Source organism: Scyliorhinus canicula, chromosome 7 (assembly GCF_902713615.1).
Source record: "Scyliorhinus canicula chromosome 7, sScyCan1.1, whole genome shotgun sequence".
NCBI lineage: Eukaryota > Metazoa > Chordata > Chondrichthyes > Carcharhiniformes > Scyliorhinidae > Scyliorhinus > Scyliorhinus canicula.
This window is the reverse complement of record NC_052152.1, coordinates 82,654,345-82,661,346: the sequence shown is the minus strand read 5'-3', so window position 1 is coordinate 82,661,346 and position 7,002 is coordinate 82,654,345. Positions and strand designations below refer to the sequence as shown.

General features: G+C 47.7%; 1 non-coding gene across 1 annotated transcript; it reads left to right on the top strand.

Moving 5' to 3' along the window:
* Positions 1-1,442: 1,442 nt before the first annotated feature.
* LOC119969784 lies at positions 1,443-1,606 on the top strand. Its single transcript, XR_005461464.1, has one exon. It is a non-coding gene; the product is annotated as a U1 spliceosomal RNA (small nuclear RNA).
* Positions 1,607-7,002: the final 5,396 nt, after the last annotated feature.

The following is a 7,002-nucleotide window of genomic DNA, read 5'->3' as shown; positions in this document are numbered from 1 at the left end:
GAGGCGGCTTCATGCAAGGGCACCAGCTTGGGGGCGCTGATAACGGCGTCTCTGCCATTCCTGCCGGCACGGTACTCCACCAGCCCCATGGTGGTGGTGGCCCTGAGAGTCTGGGGGCAATGGAGGAGACATGTGGGAGCAGAGGGAGCATCGATCTGGTCTCCAATCTGTAATATTCACTGGTTTGACCCCGGAAGGATGGATGGGGGGTTTCGGAGCTGGCAGAGAGCAGGGATTGAGAGGGTGGGAGACATGTTTATCGAGGGAAGCTTTCCTAGCCTGAGGGAGCTGGAGTAGTAATTTGGATTGGCAAGCGGAAATGAGTTTAGGTGCCTGCAGGTGTGGGACTTCCTACCTAGGCAGGTTTTCAACCTTCCTGCTCCTACCACCAAGGGGGATACAGGACAGGGTATTTCCAGAGTGTGGGTGGGAAAAGGGAAAGTCTCTGACATCTACAGGGAACTGATGGGGTCAGAGGGGACGCAAACAGAGGAGCTGAAGCGCAAGTGGGACGAGGAGTTGGGCGGAGAGATAGAGGATGGTCTCTGGGCGGACATGCTGAGTAGAGTCAACGCATCCATAACATGTGCCAGGCTCAGCCTGATACAGTTTAAGGCTGTTCACCGGGCTCACATGACAGTGGCCCGGATGAGCAGGTTCTTTGGTGTAGAAGATTAGGTGTGTAAGGTGTGCGGGAGGACCAGCGAACCATGTCCACATGTTCTGGATTTTCCAAAGCTTAGGGGATTCTGGCAGGAGTTTGCCGATGTCATGTGTTGAGAACAAGGGTGGCGCTAAGTCCAGAGATTGCGATTTTTGGGGTGTCGGAAGACCCGGGAATCCAGGAGGAGAAGAGGCAGACGTTCTGTCCTTTGCTTCCTGATAGCCCGGAGATGAATATCGTTAGCTTGGAGGGACTCAAAGCTCCCGAAGTCGGAGACCTGGCTATTGGCCATGGCTAGCTTTCTCTGTTTGGAGAAAATCAAGTTCGCCTTCAGAGGGTCAATGTTCAGGTTCGCCGATGGTGGTAACCGTTTGTTGACTTATTTGCGGAAAATTAATCATCAGCAGAAGAGTGGGGGGGGGGGGGGGGGGGGGGTTTAGTTTAGCTTAGAGTAGGGGGTTAATAAAGGTGGGACCTGTAAGGGAGGAAGATGCTTTTGCACTATGTTTATGAACTCATGTACATTGTTTATTTTGTTGTTATTGTAAAACCAAAAATACCGCAATAAAATGTTTTATTAAAATAAAGAAAAGTAGCTATAACTGATGCAAAGGTCCTTCCTGTTCCTTCTTGTTTATTTGCGTGTTTCCGCTTTCTTTTATTTTTGCCGTTAGATTTTGCTCCATGGATGATTTGTGGACATGTGTCTTTGAGGCAGCCTGTATCTTTAATTCAGGCTGAAAAGCAGCGACCTGTGCCTTTAATTCAAACACCAAAAATGATGACAATGGCTCGGTGAAACCGTGATCAAGAAGGTGGTTCATCCAGGATAAGGCTAGCCCATTGAACTTCGGGTGTGCTAATGCCTGCGATGTCCCCAAATGCGGTATACGCAACTGAAAAATTGATGGTAGTGGGGGACTGAGTTCGCGCTCCCCCTGTTTTTTTTTATTTATTGGGGGCCCTGGTTTTGCTCAGATGGCTGGACAGCTGGTTCATGATGCAGAACGAGGCCAACAAGCATGTTCAATTCCTGCACCAACTGAGGTTATTCATGATGGCCCACCTTTTAACCTTGCCCCTAACCCCAGGTGTGGTGATGCTCAAGTTAGACCACCACTGGGCAGCTTTCTCCCTTAAAGTGAAAAGCAGCCTATAGTATGGCGCCTTTACTTACTTTATAGGCACCCTGGTAGCAAAGTGGGTAGCGCTGATGCTTCATAGCGCCAGAGTCCCAGGTTTGATTCCCGGCTTGGGTCACTGTCTGTACGGAGTCTGCACGTTCTCCCTGTGTCTGCGTGGGTTTCCGGTGCTCCGGTTACCTCCCACGTCCCGAAAGATGTGCTTGTTAGGTGAATTGGACATTCTGAATTCTTTCTCATTGTACCCGAACAGGGTGCCGGAATGTGGCAACTGGGAATTTTCACAGTAACTACATTGCAGTGTTCATGTGAGCCTACTTGTGACAATAAAGATTATTATTATTATGTCAGCCTACTTATGACAATAATCAAGATGATTATTATTACCTACTACCCACTTTAACTATCCTATCCTCTCAGGCTATGCTGATTTAAGCTGGTGATTGCAGACTGGCTGGCATCAGTGATGATTTTTTTGATTGATTTGGCCAATGAATTGGCCCAAAAGGCTATACTTTGCCTGGTAATGGGTGGTGATTAAATCTTATCCCACTGAAATGGTTCAGACACCTAAGGTTCTTTCAGTTTTATATTGGCAACATGGAGGTTCCAGCTAAATCATCTCCAGAACGCTGCTGCTAACTTTCTCCCAAAAGATCCAGCTCAATAGATGGCCATTACTCCCTCTCCAGCAAGTCTGGGTGTCATTCCAAGATTGCAGAGGCTTGAAGTCAAACCATGAGCTAGCAGCAATGTTTGATGTGAACTAAAATGTAGCTCCAGAAAGGTGTAGGCCTGTATATGAACCTCAAGCTGAAGGCCCAGTTTGATCAGAATTAAAGTGTCTCTCAGGAAGGCATACAATGCTGCCTGTAAGTGTTGCATTCTCTTACTAAACTACAAGGATCCTGAATGAATTACTGTGCAAAGAAGACTATTACTAGCTGTAAACCAGAGACTTTAATCAGCAGGTGTGTTAAAGAAGCACCATTTGAAGCAAAGACTCTTGCACTTTGACCTTCAACTTGTTATGTTTACCCCTTCCACCCCAAGTGTTTGTCTGTCTTATGTGTGTGAGAAGAATGTGGGACAGTTAAAGTGGGTAGTAGGTATTAGCAGTTATCCAGTTGTATTTACTGCATAATTCATGATATTTCTTGAAATAAATAAACAGAAATTCTGTTTAAACTCACAATGACGGTGACTGTAATTACTGGGCAGCCAAGGGCCAAAGACTTTGGACGTGAATCTCCGCTCCCCACGCCAGGTGGGAGAATCGTGGGAGGGCCGGGCGACTCATTTCACGCCCCCCTGGCGCCCTCCGCGATTCTTCCACCCCCGCTCGGAAGAATCGCTGCTTGCCGTTTTTCACGGCGACCGCCGATTCTCCGACCCGGCAGGGCCGAGCGGCCTGCCGTTCACGACTGGTTCACGACGGTGACAACCACACCTGGTCGCTGCCATCGTGAACATGGGCGCCAAAGGCCCGTTTGAAGCTTGTGGGGGGCGGAGAGGGGAGTGAGCACCACGGCCGTGCTCGGGAGGGGACTGGCCCGCGATCGGTGCCCACCGAGCGTCGGGCCGGCGTCTCAAAGCGACGCACTCTTTCCCCTCCGCCACCCCGCAAGATCAAGCCGCCACGTTTTGCGGGGCAGTGGAGGGGAAGACGGCCACCGTGCATGCGCGGGTTTGAGCCGTCAGCCGTCGTAAATTCAGCCGCGCATGCGCGGGTTGGAGCCGACCAACCTGCGCATGCGTGGCTGACGTCACGTAGGCACGCCGGCCGCATCATTCTCGGTGCGCCGCCTTTACGCAAGCGTCAAGGCCCGGCCACCAAGAATAACGGAGCACCGCTCCTAGCCCCCCCGGGTGGTGGTGAATACGGTGAGAGGATCGGTCTCCGAAGCCGTCGTGAAACTCGGCCGAGTTCACGACGGCCTTCCCGATTGTTCCCAGGAGCAGTGAATTCCACCCATTGGGTATTTTCATAAGAATTATTGGTGAATTCATTTGTGTTGTGACTCCGGGGCACATGGGCTGGAATTGACCACGCACTTACCCAGGATGACAGAACACTAAAGTGAGAGAGAAATAAAAGAAAAGTATAGAAATGAAGATTGCATGTATTTCTCACATAAAAAAAATTCTGCCCTTAAATATTTTCTGTCTGCAAAATCCTAATACTTGCCACTACTTTCATCACATGTTAACTATTTTCTCTTATGTCTCTGTCCAGCTTTATAATTGATTATATAAAAACTAGTCACTTGCAATTACAAATCTGACCACCAGCTGGCTGATCACCCTAACTTGCTTTCTGAAAAGGAAATTGGCCATTTTATTTCGCAATATAAGATTTTTCTGTTCCCCGTAAATGGAGACAAGAAAATGGCCTCTAAATACTTGGTTAGTTGCCAATGGGATACTCACATCTGGATAGAATCGCTGGTTGAGTGAAAGTATTCCCGCCTGTGTGTCAAAATGATGGTCCTTTGGCTTTCACTCCAAAGTGCTCAATTGAAAAAAGAGTGGACTGCCATCTGTGAACACCAAGCTGGGGGACATAGAAGATACCAGCATAAGAGCAAGTGTGGCTGACCCCCTCAAAACTGTAACAGTTGTTGGAACCAACAATTCTACAGACACGTGCTTGTAGGATTAGAATAGCGGTTTTAATATACTCACAACAGAGCCAGCCAGTTAGCCATTGAACTTTCGGTGAACTGGCCGGCTGACCATGTGGCACTGAGCTTTTATACAGGAGCTTCCGGGGGAGGAGTCCTGGGCAGAGCCAAGGGAGAAGCCCCATACAACTTGAGCATTCCCAGAGCTACTCCCCCTGGAGGACAGGTAGTGCAACTGCACTTACAATACAGACACATGTATATACAGATTACAATCCAGTGTGAATCACATTCACCACAACAGTCAAGTGGGTTCTTTAATTTTGATTGCAACTAGTTCAAAAAGAAACGACATGCATTTATGTAGCGTCTTTCACAGCCACAGGTCATCGCAAAACACTTTGCAGGTAATGAAGTACTTCTGAATTGCCGTCACTGGTGTAATGTAGGAAATGCAACAGCAAAACTGTGGGCAGAATGTTCCCACAAACAGCAGTGGTAATGGACAGATAAACAAATTTGTGTTTTCCCCAAATATATTAGTACTTCTTTGAATCTTGATCCAAATAATTGCCATAAAAATTGGGTCCATTTGTTCATTGATGTTGTTGGTGACATTTTAAGATGACAGAAAAAAGGGGAGACCTATAAAGAGAAATGAATAAATGGATCAGGTTCAAGTGACACGGGATTATGTTGGATAATGAGGATAGGGTGGGGTGGACGGGGGAGTGGACATGGGTAGACTTCTCTTTCGAAGGGTTGGTGCAACTCGATGGGCCAAATGGCCTCCTTCTGCACTGGAGGGGTTCTATGACAGGAAATAAATATTTTAGGTCTGCTGCTACTGAGTAACACAACCATCCTTCCAACTTTGGTGGAGAGAGCGAGACTCTTTCTAGCTAACGCCACTGAAACTCCACAATGGTTTATTAAATACGGCTGTTTTCAAAAGAGTGACTTATTGTCCCAGTTCTGTGACCCATTTCAAAGATGGAAAACTTTTGTTTTTTGAATATGGTCCTATCTGGCAGACAAATAATGAATGGGCAAACTCGCACAGTTTGACTGCCAGCAAAGATTTGGAATTAAACTGCAATGTTCAGAGCCAAATGTTCCATTACTGAATGTACCACCCTGCCTCAGTATGATAGCTTTGTGTGAGAGCCTGTGTAAAGTACCTGCCAAACATTTTACTGTTTAAAAAAAATGCCTGTGAGATGTACTGAGGATACCATAAATAACCAGTGACTGCAATATTATATGTGGTGCAATGAATGGCCATGGATGTATTTCAAAGCGTGTGTTGTTCTAAGTTATAAAAATAGAACCTCTCGACTGATGATTCCTATTTACTGGGCCAGTAGACATTGGGAAGATATCTTTTAAAGTAACAGCATTAAAGTCCAAGAGTGATATCTTGCTTTGCTTGTTGTATGTTAACAATTGTTAGATAATGTATTAAATGAAGCATAATTCAGGCAACTGATGCAAAAAATATTAGAATATGAAACAAGTAGATCTCATAAATCTGTGTTGCTGCAAATTCTGAAGCACAGGGAGAGATGGGTCATCTGGGAACCACTGGTGTTAATTCCAACAGGCGATAGACTTCCGGTGGCACTCGTGAGCGAAGCGGCCGCGTTAAGAAGGGGCCCCCGCCGGTCCGCAATCTTCCGGTCTTTTTTGAGGTTTCCCTGTTGTTTTTTGCAATTCAAATTCCTTCAGCCTTTGGGGCCTGCGGGACGGGTGTCGGGTCGGGCTGGTTTGGAGCCGGTGAGGAGCCCCTCGTGAGTGTTCAATGGCTGGAGCGGGGGGGCATCAAGCAGCGGGGCAGAACTTGACATGAGGTGAGGCCCGAATCCAGATGTAGAGGGGAGCAGAGCACATTGGATGGCTCACACTGAAAATGGGTGTTTGAGAACTTTGAAGTCCGGTCCCAGGGGAAGAGATTTTGGATTTTTGAACAATTTTTTAAATTAAATTATTTATTTACTTTAGGATTGAAGAAAGAAGGGGCAAAAATAATAAACCGTTAAAGGATGTGAAAAGCAGCTGTGAAGAAGGGAGGAAACGAGGGTTCGCCGACAAGATGGCAGATGACGGACCGCATGGTGGGGCCAGACTACGTAGGGTGGAAAAGATGACCAAGGTTATGACTGTGGAACTGGAGAAGCAATTTGCAAGGCACATGGAGGCTTTGAGGAAGGAGATGGCGGTCGCACTGAAATTATTGATGGAGGAGGCAATCGCCCCAGTGAGGGTAGCTGTGGCAAAGACAGTGGCCGAGATGAGAGAGCAAGGCGAGAACATGAAGCAAGTGGAGGAGGCTGTGTCGCAGCACAGCAACCAGCTCACCTCGATGGGGTCGGGCTGCGGAGGGTGGTGGAGGTCAACAGAGGACTCTGAGCAAACCTCGAGGACTTTGAGAACCGCTCAAGGTGACAAAATCTGAAGATTTTGGGCTTGCCCAAGGCTCAAGGCCAACAGAGTATTGCGCTAAGATGCGGGCGGAGTTGATGGGGGTGGGTGAAGACCCCCCTGGGTTTGAATTGGACCGAGCTCATCCGTC